The sequence below is a fragment of the Monodelphis domestica genome, chromosome 1, assembly GCF_027887165.1.
Source record: "Monodelphis domestica isolate mMonDom1 chromosome 1, mMonDom1.pri, whole genome shotgun sequence".
Taxonomy (NCBI): Eukaryota; Metazoa; Chordata; class Mammalia; order Didelphimorphia; family Didelphidae; genus Monodelphis; species Monodelphis domestica.
The window spans coordinates 484,911,997-484,929,327 of NC_077227.1; the positions used below are offsets into that span (position 1 = coordinate 484,911,997).

The 17,331-nt window shown below is 36.7% G+C and overlaps 1 long non-coding RNA gene across 1 annotated transcript in view; it reads right to left on the reverse strand.

Moving 5' to 3' along the window:
- LOC103104269 (uncharacterized) overlaps positions 1–17,331 on the reverse strand; it is a 59,220-nt gene that overhangs the window by 21,042 nt on the left and 20,847 nt on the right. Inside the window, exon 2 of the long non-coding RNA XR_008915425.1 lies at positions 15,941–16,095. This is a non-coding gene — a long non-coding RNA (uncharacterized LOC103104269). The remainder of the gene's footprint in view (positions 1–15,940; positions 16,096–17,331) is intronic.

Consider the following 17,331-nt stretch of genomic DNA (forward strand, 5'->3'; position numbering starts at 1 on the left):
CTACCACTTTATAAACACTAGCAATATTCCTCAGCTAACATCATGCCCAACTCATTCTGAAGTCTCTGATCTTCCTTCTCCTAAAAACTCTTGCTTACAAGAAGCAAATGCAAAAAGGCTATCTTTAGCAATTCCTGGGGGACAATTTCCTGATAACAACAGTATTCTTCATTTCTTTTTCATTTTATACTGCACACCAAAAATTTTCTTCATTGCCAAATAGCAACTGGTACTAGCCAAGGGAGAATAATTTCAATCATTCAATTTGGAGGAAAGAGGAGAGCAGACAGAAGATAATGAGTTTTTCTTTAAGATTATAAACTAAATAGAGAAAACACTTACTTACCAGTCTCTACTATTTTAACAACAACTTTTATTAGATTGAGTAGTTCCTCCATGATTAATGGATGTTTTCCTTTGAAAGTCTGGGAGCTTTTCCTAGACACTGAGAATCCATGGTCCCCTTCCTTCAACATCCTACTTCCTACAGGATTTTCTGGTGAAAGATTTAAGACAATCAAGCCCAAGCATGTTAACCTTTCTAGCTAAAATGTTGAATCCAACCATTTCCTGGATGTGTATAATTTAAAAGCAGGCACATTTGCAGGTCAAGTTCTCCAAGGCAATTTACCATGCTGCTTGTCCTATGGACTCCTTTAAGAAAACACTGAATGAGTTTACAGCCGCTTTCAGATAAATCAACGATGTTTATTTTATGAATGAAAGAGGAAATTAAATACTCAAATAAAGTTGTGCATCTCCTTGCCAGAAGCTCACCAGCCTCTTAAATTTTCTTGTCCTCTTTGCAGAAACCCTTAAAGAGAATTTATGGGCAAGAGAAGCAGATCAGTGTATGGCTTCAGCAGAGAACCCTCCCTACACTCCCTTCCACAGCAGTGTTTTTCATTTAAGGGTTCTTGCCCCTGAGAATGGGCTAGTTTGAGGGGAGACACAAGATGGGAAATCTCAAAGGGATCCCCTGCTAAATGGGGAGACCTCAAAGAGAACTCCCCAATCCTTCATATAAACAAGCTCAGACCTAGTACCTGGAATGCCTGAATAACAGAAAGGTACCACAGTCTAGCACTGCCTTGTTTTTTGTTATACTACATATTATTGTCCAAACTAGATTCAGAGCCTCTGAGAGCACAAGAATTATCATTTTTCCTCTCTATATCCTCAAAAGCTCCTGGCACTGGACTGGCACGGAGTATATTCATTGGATTTAGAGCTAAAAGGACCCCCAAAAACCACCCTCTACTAAAAATATCTCCAATTGCACCTAATCATCTCTAGGATGAATGACCAATTCAACCTCCCCCAGTAGAATCTGTCTCCCACTTACTTTTTTTCAGCCTTTCATCCTATTTCTCTCCTTTATTCACTCTATGTTCCAGTCAAACTGACCTGAGGGTTGTCCCTTCTACCCAACATTCCATCTCTAGATCTCATACCCAAGTAATCCAACATGTCTGGAATGCACTACTCCCTCTTCACCTCCACCTGGCACAATCAATCTATAACTTCTTTCAAAGTATAGCTTTAGGTATTCCTTCCTATAGGACGCCTTCCCGGAATCCCACACCCATTATTAGCATTTTGTGCCTCTTTAAACGACTTTGTGTTTATTTACTGATATACATTTTGTATTCACCTCTGCCAAAGAATGTAAACCTTTTGAAGGTAGGAATTGTTTAATTTTTAACCTTGATGTCTCCTATCTAATATGAGGTCTTGCACATAGTAGATACTTAATAAATGTTTGTTAATTTAAATCAAAATTGAATTGAATCTTCTAATCTAAGAAGATACATCATAAATATTTGCTGATTGGTAGATTAATTGATTCTCCTTTCTTCCTTCCTTTTTCTTTCATTCCCCCTCCTCCTATGAATATGTATACCTCAAATCTCCCAATGGCCTCCTTCAGCACCAAAGAGATTGCTATTCTCTGAGCTATATAATTTTTTAAAATCATTCTCCAGGGAAACCCTCCAAATTCTGTTTCTGTTAAAATGGATGAATTCCCTGCCCTTATAGTTAGCAAAGATACATTGCTAGGAACATTGTCAGAGCAGACAATAGCTACTAAAAATATCCTGAAGGCAGGAATTTACCAGCAACATTTGTAAGTTTTTGTAGAATCGGAAGTTATAAATACTAAATAATGTTAATTCAGGGTTGTTAGTCATCCGAGGACACAAATGTCCTTTGGTGAGACAAGGGGATGTTTTTCCAGATACCTAATTTATTACTTCTTACAATTAAATCCAGCTCAAAAAAAAAAACCCACTAAAATGAAAAAAAAAAATTACCAATGGAAACCTTGAAAATGTGTGCTCTGTGAAAGTCAGCCTCACATACAACCAACAAAGCTGAGTTTATACCTGGAAGCAGCTTTCTTTTAATTCTAGGTTGATTCAACCACAAGCATGTATTAAACATTTATTATGTATTCAGTACAGTATGTTCCCAAAGTTTTTGGGCAGATTTATGCTATTAATAGCTAATATAGTTTAAAAATACCCTAAGACTTTGGGGTATAGGCACTGTGCTCCATTTTGAGGATCCAAAAAAAAAAAAACATAATTGTTCCCATCCTTAAGAGCTTGCATCCTAGTGGGGGAGTAAAACACATGCAGAATGATGTAAATATGGGGCAAAACCAGAAGATGGAAGAAAAGACTAACCATAGTAATGGGACAAATTAGACCCCACTGAGGAGGTGCTCTATGAGCTGAGACTTCAAGGAAGATAAAGATGTTGACAAGGAGGAATGAAGGGCAATGCATTCCAGGAGGCTGTGAGTGCATAGGGCCCACAGATGAAATGCCAACTTCAGTGAATAACTATAGTCTGTTGTGAGGGGATGTAGACTACTTAAAGAGAAATAGTGTGAAACAAGAGTGGAAGTTTCGATGGATGATTTCAGAAAGAACTGGAAAGACCTAAGTGAACTGACACAGAGTGAAATCAACAGAACCAGGAAGACATTATACACAGTAACTGCAAAATTGTGGAATGATCATATGTGATAGGCTTTGTTACTACCAGCAATACAATGATCCAGGACAATAGTGAGGGATTTATGATAAAGAATTCTATTCACTTCTAGAGAAAGAACTGTTGGAGTAGAAATGCTGATGAAAATGTAATTTATCACTTGTGTGTTTGGCTATATGATTTATGGTTTTGGTTTTATAAGATTATTCACTTATAAAAATAATAGGGAAATGTTTTGTGTGCATGTAATTGCTTGTCAACTCGGAGTGGGGAGATAAGAGACAATATGAATCCTATAACTCTGGAAAACTTTTATGGAAATTTATTAAAATAAAAAAAGATAAAATGTTTAAAAAATTTTAACAAAATGAGGTTAAAAAAACAGTCCTGGTAAGATCTGAGGAGGCGCTGCATAAGGGTGGTAGCCATCTGAGTGAAAAGGACAGTTGTGAAAGATATTGGGGAGGTAGAAATAAGAGGACTTGGTGACTGATTGAAAATGGGAAGTAAAAGACAAGAAAATTCAATTTAAAGATGACTACAAGACTACAAATCTAGGTCACTGGGTAGATATTCCCTTCAACAGATATAGAAAAGTCAGGGTTTATTCAATAACAAAATGCTTTATTTGAAATATATTTTACATACTACTGATATATTTGCTATATTTATAGAGCATCTATTATGGACCTGAGACAATTCAAATGGAAGATTAAGAAGATTCTGAAGATCACCTAACAAGATAAAGTCCTGGACCCTGAGGTCTTTTCTCAAGCTGAGCTGCCAGACCTACTGCAGAGTGAAACTCTGATGGGCTGGCCACATTTATGAAAGCCAAACATGTTTGCAGAGAGACTATTTTATGGAGAACTCATATGAAGCAAATGTTGCTCAGAGGTCAGAAGAAGTGATACAAGGACACTCACAAGGTCTCCCTGAAGAACTTTAGCATTGATTGTGAGAAATGGGAGACCCTAGCACAGGACAGTCTAGCATGGTGTGCTCCCATCAAAGAAAGCATTGTTCTCAAAGAGCAGAATCATAGTAGCTCAAAAGAAATGTGAGATGTGCAAGTTAAGAGGCATCTTTATCCCAAATGTTCATTGGGCTATTTGTGTCCAACATGTTGTAGAGCCTTCTAAGTTTGTATTAGTCTGGTCAGCCTAATCAGATCTAGAAAGGAGCTCAAAGATAATCATATCCAATTCCTTCATTTATGGATAAGAAAATAGACTCAATATTTGAAGTAATGAGCAAGAGATAATAAGGGACAGGAACAGGATTTTAATCCAGTTCAACAAGCCATTTTATAACAACTTCTTGACTTCTTGACTAGTTGACTCTTCCTTTGAAAGAGGCTTCAGGGGGAAATGGGTTAACAGCACATAGAAAACATGTTAAAGATCTACATCTTCCACCAGATTGATAATTCTGTATTGAGATTCTGTTTTTCCTATGAGTTCATTCTCCTTTAATCAATCTAGGTTAGGGTTCAGTAAATTAATGAATTCACACAATCATAGGGGTTTTTTTTTTCATAGAATTACAGAGTTTCAGACCAATAAGGTATGCTAAAAGTTTTCTAGTACAATCCTCTTAATTTTACTAAGAAGGAAAGTGAGGAATAGAGAGAAGGGACTTGTTCAAAATCACATGGCCAGTTAGTGGCAGAGCCGACCCATAATGTCTCCCAAATAGCTGTTGAGGGACCTCTCCATATCAGGGGTTCTTTTCTCTATGTCACAGACCCCTTTGGCAGTCTGGGGAAACCTATGAACTCAATTCCTTTTTATAATGAAACAATATAAATAGGGTCTCAATGGAAAGAAATTTTGTTGAAGTAGAGTAACAAATATATATTTTTAAAATCACAAACCCTAACCTAGGAATTCCTTCATTAAAACATGTTTATCATCAGAGACCAGACTTCTAGTCACTGACCTAAAACAAATTATTTAACTTTTCTGGGCCTCAGTTTCTTCATATGTAAAGTGGAAATTTCAAACCCTTTCTTTTGCATTTTGAAAGGGGTTTTTTTGAGGGTCAAATTAGTTCAGATATATGAAAGTGCTTTAGCCAAATAAAACTAAGGCACCATCATTTTAGCAATATTAATTATAAATAATATTAATTATTTAAAAATAACAATAATATTAACAATTATTAACAAGAGCATTGATAAAATACAACATCCATTCCTATTGAAAACACTAAAAAGCATAGGAATAGCTGGACCCTTCCTCAAAATAATAAATAGCATATATTTAAAACCATCAGCAAGTATCATCTGCAATGGGGGCAAGTTAGAAGCCTTCCTAATAAGATCAGGAGTGAAGCAAGGATGTCCATTCTCACTTCTATTGTTTAATATTGTACTAGAAATGCTAGTGGTAGCAATTAGAGAAGAAAAAGAAATTGAAGGGATTAAAAGTAGGCAATGAGGAAATTAAACTATCACTTTTTGCAGATGATATGATGGTATACTTAAAGAATCCTAGAAAATCAGCTAAAAGTCTAGTGGAAATAATTAACGTCAGCACTTCTATTTATTTCCAACAAAACTCAGCAGCATGAGTTAGAAAGAGAAACTCCATTTAAAATCACTCTCGACAGCATAAAATATTTAGGAATCTATTTGCCAAGACAGGAATTATATGAACACAACTACAAAACACTTTTCAGACAATTAAAACTAGATCTAAATAATGGGGAAAAACATTAATTGCTCATGAGTAGGATGAACTAATATAATAAATATGACAATCTTACCCAAATAAATTTACTTATTCAGTACCATACCTATCAAACTACCAAGAAACTTTTTATAGAATTAGAAGAAACTCTAACAAAGTTCATTTGGAAGAACAAAAGATCAAGAATATCAAGGGGGAAAATGAAAAAAAATGTGAAGGATGGGGGCCTAGCAGTACCAGATGTGATAGAGACATGAAGAGAGGGAGGTTTTGCAGGACAAGTCAAGACGTAAGAACCAAGGCTGGGGACCTGTCTGTCAATCAATTTCTATTTCACAGATCTTAAACTGTACTATAAAGCAGTGGTCATCAAAACAATATGGTACTGGCTAAAAGACAGAAGGGTGGATCAATGAAATAGACTAGGGGTAAATGACCTCAGCAAGCTAGTATTTGATAAAACCAAAGATCCCAGCTTTTGGGACAAGAACTCACTATATGACAAAAACTGCTGAGAAAATTGGAAAACAGTATGGATGATATTAGATCAACATCTCACATCCTACACCAAGATAAATGCAAAATGGGTAAATGACTTAAATATAAAGAATAAAATCATAAATTAATTGGGTGAACATAGATTAGTATAGCTGTCAGATCTATGGGAGAGGAAGGAATTTAAGACCAACCAAGAGATAGGGAGCATTACAAAATGTAAAATGAATTATTTTGGTTTTATTAAATTAAAAAAGGTTTTGTACAAATAAAACCAAAGCAACCAAAATTAGAAGGAAAGCAACAAACTGGGGGGGGGGATTTTAAAACAAAACTCTCTGGTAAAGGTTTAATTTCCCAAGTATATAAGGAACTAAGTCAAATTTACAAAAATCAAGCCATTTCCCAGTTGACAAATGGTCAAGGGATATGAATAGGCAATTTTCAGAGGAAGAAATCAAAACTATCAATAATCACATGAGAAAGTGTTCTAAATCCCTCCTGATTAGAGAAATGTAAATCAAAACAACTCTGAGGTACCACCTCATATCTAGCAGATTGGCCAATATAACAGCAAAGGAAAATAATAAATGTTGGAGAGGATGTGGCAAAATTGGGACACTAATGCATTGCTGGTGGAGTTATGAATTGATCCAACCATTCTGGAAAGCAATTTGGAACTATGCCCAAAGGGCTTTAAAAGACTGCTTGCCCTTTGATCCAGAAATACTACTGCTGGGTTTGTACACCAAAGAGATAATAGGGAAAAATGTGTGTATAAAAATATTTATGGCCATGTTTTTTACAGTGGCAAAAAATTGGAAAATGAGGGAGTGCCCTTCAATTGGGAAATGGCTGAACAAACTGTGGTATCTAATGGTGATGAAATACTATTGTGCTGAAAGGAATGATGAACTGAAGGAACTTCATGTGAACTGGAAAGACCTCAGGAATTGGTGCCGAGTGAAATGAGGAGAATCAGGAGAACATTGTGCACAGAGACTGAAACATTGTGGCACAACCAAACATAATAAATAGACTTTGCTACTAATAGCAATGCAATGATCCAAGACAATCCTGAGGTACTTATGAGAAAGAATGCTATCCACATCCAGAGAAGGAACTGTGGGAGCAGAAATGGAAAAGAAAAACATATAATTGATCACATGGTTCTATGGGTATATGATTGGGGGTTTGGCTATAAAGATCAATCTATTGCAAATATGAATAACATGGCAATAGGTTTTGAACAATGATACATATATAGCCCAGTGGAATTGCTTGTCAGCTCCAGGAAGGGGAAGGGAAGAAAGGAGGAAAAGATCATGAATCATGTAACTATGGAAAAATATTCTAAATAAATAAATTAATACAATAATAATAATTATTCCAAGTATCATTATTGTTAATATTATTAATGATATTATTAATACTTATTTTTATTACTACTAAGAAATGTCTTGCAAAGATGAGAAAATGCCATATTTTTAAGCCTTGCTCTATTCAGAGTTGAATGGTGCTGAGAGTAAACCCTCATGGGGCTTTACAGTCAAGACTCTTCTTGGGTCACCGTGGAGTGTAGGATTTATTACTAGTGGAGGCAGAAAAAAAAGCTCTGTATTTCCTTGTTAAATGGGAACAAACCTCCAGTTGATCCTATATGTAGATTTGTTGAGGAACTATGAATGTTTCTAAAGCAAGCCTGTTGGGGGAGAATGGTAATGATCTTGAAGCTTTGAAAAGCTGCCAGTTGAAAAAGAGATTCACTTTAGTCCCCACTGTCGCTAAGAGTAAAAACTAGCTGTAATGGGTGAAAGGGAGTTGTGCAGTTAGATTTAGGCCCCATGTCAAGAAACACTTCTTAATTAGAACTGTCCAAAAGTAGCATGGGCTTCCCCAAAATGCCACAAAATGACCTGCACTGGAAGTCTTCTAGCAAAGGCTGAATGATCACTTGTCCAGGACATTGTTGTGGGGATTCTTGTTCAGGTCCAGGTGACTCTGAGGTCCTTTCCAACTCAAAGGTTCTGTGATTTCTTGAATTTCCACAGCAGCCTGGCCACTCATCATGACTTCCAAAGCTGTTCCTAAGAAAATTCCTTTCATTTTTCAGGTGAAGAAACTCAGGCCTAAAACTCTGAATGCTTATTTCCTTTTCTTCACCCTATTTACTCAACTTATCCATTATGAGAAAACTGAAAGAATGTTGGAACTTCAGTCAGAGGAAGTGAGTTCGAATTTTATTTCTGGGACTCCCTATTTTATTTCTGGGACTCCCTTTTTTATTTTATACATTCTGTTTACCTAGAACAAATCATTTCCATTTTCTGGGCCTCATTTTGTTGGATTTGAAGATCTCTAAGGTCTCTTTACATTTCTAAATCCTTTATCTCCTCTAGGTCTTCTCTCTCATCTATTTTCTCTTTTTACCTGCTTTTCCCCTCTCATCATTTTTCTGTTTTGCCTCTCTCTCTTTCAATATCTGTCCCTTCTTCCTCTATTGTTTTTTCATCTATTTCTCATCCTTTGTCTTTTCCCTCTCTTTTTTTCTCCATTCTCTGCTTTTTTCCTCTGTTTAATTTTGCCTGGTTATATCTATCTTTGAATCTTTCTTAATCTTTATTTCTCTCTTATTTCTCTCCATCTTTCTCTGTGCCTCTGGGTAAATGTGTGTGTTTCTGTCTATCTTGATAACTCTCTATCTCTCCTGAGACATGAGATAATATTTGTAAAGCACTGAAACTGACTTCAGAAACTGGCAGATAGTAGGTGCTTGATAAATGCTTATGCCTCCTACCCAACTGCATACTAAGAACTGGCCATATGAAGACAAAAATGAAGTTATTGCTTCCCTTAAGGTGCTTATATCCCATCAGGTGAGAAAACACACTGCCAAGCCATCCATAGTCTTCCATTACTCTCTTCATCCGTGACCTTTTGCTTACCTCATTGTAAATTTATTTTGCATTACTCCCAGTACTAAAGTAATGTATTTTATATTACTCTCATCAATCACATGTTTCAAAACTAAGCTGGAGAAAAATACAAAACCATGTTAATTAGATCCAGTACAAATCTATTATAGTACATAATCTCAACTAGAATCTCTCTGCAACAAAGTAATCCTTTTATATCTTCCTAAAAAACTCACTACTCCACTCACCACAGTGCCTTTTACAAATCTTTTCATCCCACCTCAATTCTTTCTCCCCTCCCAAATCATCTGAGAAGCTTGCTTCATATTTCCTCTCCAAAATGAAGTCATTCACCAAGAACTCCTTCTCATCTCATATCATTCAAATGTCCATCACCACGATTTCTTCCTTTACTATTGTCTCAGAAAAAAAGGTGAACTCCTTGACTAGGTGAATCACCAAATTTCCCCTTTTATCCTCCCTCTCTTGATTATTCTTCAATCTCCACCTGTCTTCTGACTGTTTACCTTACTGCCTAAAAACATCCAGCTCCACTAGCTATCATTCTATATATCTACTCCCTTTTGTGGCTAACAATCAATGCCTCCACTTCCTTTTCTCTCACTCCCTTAACTTCCTATAGTCTGGTTTCCAATTATATCATTCAACTGAAATTGCCCTCTCCAAAACTGTCAAACACAAAATCTAATGTCCTTTCTTTCAACCTCTTTTATCCTTATTGAAATCTACAGCTTTTGACAGTCTATTACCATCTTCTCTTTAAAACTTTCTTCTTTCTAGGTTTTTGTACAAAGATCCCCCCCCTCCCAATTTCCTGCTTCTCTTCTTATATTAATTGGTTTTGTTTAAGGAACAAATTTTAAATTTCATACAATCACATCAGTCCACTTCACCTTTTCTATCTATTATTTGGTCATGAATTCCTCCCCTATCTATAGATCTGAGAAGCAATTTTCTCCTTGCTTCTCGAATTTATGTTACCCTTTATATCTAAACGATTTGTCCATTTGGAGTTTCTTTTGGCATATAGTGGTGAGATGTTGGTGTGTACCTAGTTTCTGATTTCCTGTTTTCCTAAAAAGACTCTTGTTGAATAATGAGTTCTTGGCCTGAAAACTGGGGTCTTTATGTTTATCAAACATAGATCTACTATGCTCATTTGTCTCTGTATATTATATACCTACTCTGTTCCATTGATCAACTACTCTGTTTCTTGGCCAGTACCAAGTTGGTTTTATTATTACAACTTTGTGGTATAGTTTGTGATCTGGTCCTGTTAATTATCCTTCCTTCCCATTTGTTTTCATTAATTGTTTTGATCTTTTTTGTCCCTCCAAATGAATTTTGCTATTTTTTCTAGTTCTTTAAAGTAATGCTTTGGCAGTTTGATTGATACAACATGAAACAAGTAAGTTTGGTAGTAAGCTCAACAATTAATATTTCTCCAATTATTTGGTCATTTTCATTTCCATACAAGTGTTTTGTCCTTATGCTTATATGGTTCCAGTGTGTGTTTTGCCAAGTATTTTATACTATATGAAGTTATGTTAAGTAGAATTTCCCTTTCTACCTCTTCTTGATGAATTTGGTTGGTAATATACAGAAACTCTAATGATGTCATAATTTATGTGGTCTTATTTTATATTCTTCAATTTCACTGAAGTTGTAAATTGTTTTGATTAGTTTTTAGTGGACTCTCTGGAGTTCTCTAAGTAAATCATCATATCTACAATAACTGAAGATTTTGTTTCTTCATCTGTGCTTATTCCCTCAAATTTCTTTTTTCTTGTCTGGCTGGTATAGCTAGCATTTCTAAAATTATATTGAATAGTCATGGTGATAATGAGCACCCTTACTTTAGTCCTGATTTTATTGGAAAGGCCTCTAATTTATTCCTATTACAGATAATGCTGTCCCTGGGTTTCAGATGAATATACTTATATTAACAAAAGTTACATTTATTCCTATGCTTTCTAGTGTTTTTAAAAGGAATTAGTGTTGCAACTTGTCAAAAAGCCTTTTCTGTATTGATATGATCATGATTTTTATTGTTTTGTTATTAATGTGGTCAATCATATTTATAACTTTCCTAATATTTGCCAGCTTTATATTCCCAGCCTGATAATAGTATACAGTATTTGTGTTATATTGTTAAGGTCTCCTTGCTAATATTTTATTTAGAAATTTTTGCATCAGTATAGTTTTTGTATAGTATATGGTTTTTATTCTGTTTTGACTTTTCCTAGTTTAGGTTTGAAGACCATATTTGTGTCAAAGAAAGAATTTCTTTTCTTTATTTTTCAGAGAGTTTTGTAGTGTTGGAATTCATTTTCTTTAAATTTTTGGTAGAATTTATTTGTGATGAATTTATATAGTTCTTGATTTTTTCAACTTCTTTTTCTAAGTTTTATTTAAGTCTTATATTTCCTGTTCTGTTCATCTGACTGTCAGACATTTTGACTAGTTTTCCTTAATACTTGGTACTCCCTCTTCATCTCTGCCTCCTAGCTTCTCTAACTTCCTTCAAATTCTAACTAAAATCCCACAAGGCTTCCATAAGAAGTCTTCTTTTCTTGATCTCTCTTAGTTCTAATTCCTTCTCTCCCCTGATTACTTACAATTTATTCTCTATATATCTTGTTTGTACATAGCTGCTCACATGTTGCCTCCACAGTTAGAATGTGATCTTCTTAAGAGCAGGGACTCTTCTTGTTTTTGTTGTTTTGTCTTTCTTTTTTAATCCCAGTGTTTACCATAGTAGGTACTTAATACATGACTGACATAAGTATGCATAAATAAATATATAAGAAAACACATTAAAATAAATGAAAGGCTAACATCAGATAGAGCAATTTCAAAAGATCTCATGAAGATGGCAGAAACAAATTTGAATTTTAGAGGAAAGTAGATATTCTAAGAGGAAGAGATAACGATGGGGTAGGAGCAGCCTTTTCAAAGGCACAGAAACAGAGTGAGAACAACAAGAGGGCAAGTCTGGCTTCACCATAGAATCCTCAGTCAATGAGCATATATGAAGTACTTCTGGTGTATCTTGCATAGTCTCTGCCTTCAAGGAGCTTATGTTCTAATGGAGGGGAAATTCTGTTTATGTATGGATATCTGTATACATGCATGTATATTTATAAAAAAATACAGGATAAGTATAAAATGAATTAAAGGTCATTTTTTAAAGGAAAGCATTAACATTTGCAGGGGGTGTGGGAGAATCAGGAAGACTTCTGTGTAGAAGGTGGCTCTTATGCTAAGTCTTGAAGGAAACCAGGAATTATAACAGATGGAGATGTGGAGGTAACTCATTTCAGGCATGGGGGAATAGCTAGTGCAAAGACAGAGACTAAAAATGGTGTGTCATGTGTGTGGAATTGTAGATAAATCAATATGGCTAGAATAGAAAAATAGCTAATATTTATGAAGCATTTTAAGGTATGTAAAGCATTCTAAAACATTGTCTGGGAGATAGGTGCTATTATTATTCCCATTTTACAGATAATGAAACTGAGGCAGACTGAAATCTGAGCTTGCCTAGGATCATACAACTTGTAAATCTATGGTTAGATTTGAACTTGGGTCTTTTTTTACTGTGCCATCTAGCTGCTACCAGAGGGGAACAGCCTATTTAAAAAATTACAGAAGTAGGAATAGGATATAAAGATTTGGATACCAAACAGAGGAGGTTATACTTAATCATATAGGTCACTAGGAGCCAATGGAATTTATTTGTGGTGGGGGTGATATTATCCGACCCATGCTTTAAGAAAAATTATTTGGCAACTCTGTGGAGAATATATTGAAGTGGGGAGAGGCTTGATATAGAGTAGGAGGTTACCATAGTAGTTCAGATGAGAGATACTAAAGGTATAAAGATTGTGGCTATGTAATTAGAGAGAAGAGGATTATCTGAGAAATGTTGTGAAGGTAGAATTGAAAAAAACCTAGTAATTCATTGTATAACTAAGATGAGAGAGATTGAGGCATCAAGGATAACTCTGAGGCTATCAATCTGAGTTGTTGGAAGGATAGCTGTACTCTATATAGAAATAAGGAAGTTAGGAAAAGAGACGTATTAGCAGGGGAAGTGGGAGGATGATGAGTTCTGCTTTAAACTTGTTGAGTTTGAGAAGAATTCATGAAGTATTATCATGATAATATGAGACCAGAGTTCAGTAGAGAGCTTATTAATGAATATATAGGTCCAGAAATCATCTACATCAAGATAACATGGAAACAAAAAAAAAAAGAGAATTTTTGAGAAAAGAAAAGAATACAGGGAAGGGGTGGAGGTCAGTTGATGGCTTAGTGGCTTGAGAACCAGGCCTAGAGACAGGAAGTTCTGAGTTGAAATTTGACCTCAGACACTTCCTGGCTGTGTGACCCTGGATAAGTCACTTAACCCCCAATGCCTAATCTTTTCCAATCTTCTGCCTTGGAACCAATACACAATAGTTAGAGAGTTATCCAGAGAGTTGGGGCAGGAGGAGAAAGAGAGAGAGAGAAAATCCAGCAAAGGAAACTGAAAAGTCTCTTTGGTTTAGATCTTCCAATGAGAATTCCCAACAAATAGATTATAGAGATAAATGAGGAAATGGGCGTTCTACCTTCCTTGCTGAATTAAAACTAAACAAACCAGATGAGGGGATTCCCCTCATAAAATCCATCAAGATGCCAAAGTTACATCAGCATCTCTCTAGGAATGTTTTTCTAAAAGTGGTTCTGATTTTTTTTTTTCATTTTCATTAGATTTGCCAAAGACTTTACTAGATTTCTACTATATTCAGTCCATCAAAGTCTCCACTGGATATGTCAACTTAGCATGGAAGTGACCATGAGTTCTCGTCAAAATCTCTAATTTAACACAGTATGTTAAAATTGTATTTAGCACCTACAAGGCCCTGATGACAAAATCAAAAATAGTCCCTGCCTTCAAAGAGCTTACATTCTTTTAGAGAATTCAATGGGTACATAAATAAGTGTACAAGTGACAAGAGGAGAAGGAAGAAGAAGAGGAGGAAGAAGAAGGGTACTAAAGATGATAGGGTGAGATGAATCAGGGAAGGCTCCTGAACTTCTGAACTTTGGAGGAAGTTAGGGATTCTAAGAGAGGAGGAGGAAGTTTCTTCCAGGAAAGAGAGACAGTCTGTCCAAAAGTACAGAGGTAGGAAAAAGGAGTGTCAGGTTCTAGGAACAGCAAGCAGGCCAGTTTGGCTTGAATATTAGCCTGTAACAGAAGTAAAACATACTATCTCAATGAAGTGAATACTCACACTAACATTTTGAAATTAAAGCACTGTGGCCAGCACTGAGATAGGCGGTTTGAGGGCTCTTTTTTCAAAGGAAGTTCCTACAAGGACCAGTGACACATGGCTGAGAACAAAACGAATTTCTGCAAGATGACACAAAATGCTGTGCTAGGAGCAGAACAGAAGAAGCTCACAGACACACCATGCCAGTAGCTCACTCTCTGCTCTACCCTTCAGGCCCTTAAGAGTCCCTGCTTTCAGGTGAATCCATGCAACCACTTTACCTCCATTACCCCTCAGACTCCAATGAAACAATAGTCACTGGTCAATAAACGTTTATTAAGTGCCTACTACATACCTGGCACTCTGCTAAGCCCTGTATAAAGACAGGCAAAGAAGGTCCTGGACCTCAGGGAGCTTACATTATAATATGAAAAAACAATATACAAAAAGCTGAGAAAAAAAAAGGAAAGAGGCAAGGGGATACCCAGCATCTAGGAACATGCTGAAGTCTTGCAGCTAGGAACCTGGTGGGAAATGATGAGATAGCTACCTGTAGACCCTCCTTAAATGTAAGATCTGGGAGAAGTTCTCCAATGTCCACCCTTTACCTTCTCCAATCACAGGGAAGAAAGTGTCTCAGTCATGGCGAGAGGACACAGAGGAGATAAGAGTTTCAAAGTCAATGAGTTTCTTCTTGCAGGTAATGAATTTTGGGGAGCTACCAGGAAGTCCAGGAAAGCAGACAGGTTCAAAATCCTGAATCCAAGAAACTTGGGAATAATAGCATACTCCAAACCACCAGACCTACTTCTAAATCAGCTACTACATCTATCTTTGAGGGGAGAAATCATTAGAGAAAGGGTCCGCCTTCCCCATCACCACAAGGAATAACTACTGACCATCTACCAAGCTATCAATAGGCAGACAATCCTGCTTCAAGCCCAGCAATCAAAGCCACCATCTCAGAAGGCAATTTCTGTGGGAAAGGGGCCAACCATCACCCACAAGGTAGGCAAGGAGCCCTGAGGGAAAAATAGGAGCCAACATGTGCCAGATAAGTCAAAACATCATCACCACATTGACTATCATGTCTCCACTCCCCCCTCCCCAGATCCTAATGGAGACAGCATTAGAACCCTAGAACCTTGAGTCCAACAATGGACTTTGCCCAAGATTCTCAACCACCATCCCTTTGTGACTATGCAGCCTGGCCACTGCTCCTGCAGGTACAATAGCTTCAGCTACAGAAGACTCAGAATAGAAAGTTCATATTGTCCAACAGTAATCCAGGTGCCAAGTCCTAGAGAGCTATTCTCAAACACTGTGCTCATCTACACTGTCCTGAGGAGTTATTTGTTAGCATTAGAGTCCTCTATACTGTCCCAGGGAGCCATTCACTAATGTTATGCTTGTCCATATTGTTTCGGGGAGCTATTCACTAACACCAAATCTGTCTACACTGTCCCAGGAAGCTAGCTGTTTGTTAGCATTTATAAATCAAGCCATCAGTCATGGTTTTGGAGTCAGTCCAAATTGTTCAGGAGACTTTGACTTCCAAACTCCCTGGTTTAACATCAGTGTAGTTTTCCCAGTGCAGGAAAGCCTATATGGTGGTTCCAAATGGTTAATTGCACCAAGGATGTCTTCAGGGCCACGAGGCCTGAAACTAGTATAGAATGTTGTCCAAAGGTTTTCCAGGAACTCAGACTGTAAAACAAAATACAATCTTAAGTAGAGCTCTCATGTTCAAGCAGCAATGAAGGTCAATAACTGTCTTGAAGCCCCCTGAGCTGAGGAAACAAGGAAATATCTTGCTCAGAATTCCTTCATTCATTCATGCATGTATGGGTGTATGTATATTTGATACACATTATTTTAATAAGTATATAATCATAATGCTATAAATATGCTAATATATCATCTATTTTATATCCATACATAAACTAGATATTTTATAGAGAAGTGATTTTATTTTTACAGATACATCTTTTTGTCTAAGTATAAACATTTTCAATGTTAAGTGCTTATTGTGTCCAAGTGCTTATTGTATTTGTTCTAGGTTACTAGAGAAAATTTAGATAAAACATGATGCTTTGCCTTAACTGAGCTTCTAGCCTAGAAGAGTAATAAGAGGGGGCAGCTGTGTGGCTCAGTAGATTGAGAGCCAGGCCTAGATATGGGAGGTCCTGGGTTCAAATCTGACCTCAAACACTTCCCAGCTGTGTGACCCTGGGCAAGTCACTTAACCCCCATTTCCTAGCCCTTACCACTCTTCTGCCTTGGAGCCAATACACAGTATAGATTCTAAGACAGAAAGTAAGGGTTTAAAGGGAAAAAAGAGTAATAAGACATGCCATCCTTGACCAACTTATAGTCCAGATCCTGAGTAAATGTTTATGAGGAGTATTTTATGGTTCTTGTGACTCAAGCTCCCTTACCAATCTGAAACTAGGGCTCTCTAGAGTCAACTTGGATCTAAATAGTCAGTTCTTATCAGGCTAACAGAAACTTGAGCCAAAAAAATACAGAACTGGGGATGTGGGGTGTGTGTGTGTGTGTGTGTGTGTGTGTGTGTGTGTGTGTGTGTGTGTGTTTACCACTTAGTTGGATCAGAAAAGGAAACAAAAATTCATGAGAAGCATTGTCAGCAATCTTTCCCCAAATGAGTATATTTTAAGTCTCCTCTTCCCCAGTATGAATGGAATAAAAAGGGAGTTTCTCACTGCCTCTATCCTCCCTCTTGCAAACAGGAAAACAATGCAATATTTTAGCATCCTTGTGCACCTCCACCCATTGTTTGGTCTACAGCTCCCCATAGCATCTACCTGCTGCTGGTAGACTCGAGTAGTTTTTGCTATCTGAGGCTAGCTCACCCCACATAGTTCACACAGCAATGTTCTTGTCTAATCAGTTCTCAGCTACATTTGTAGTGCTCCTCTGTGA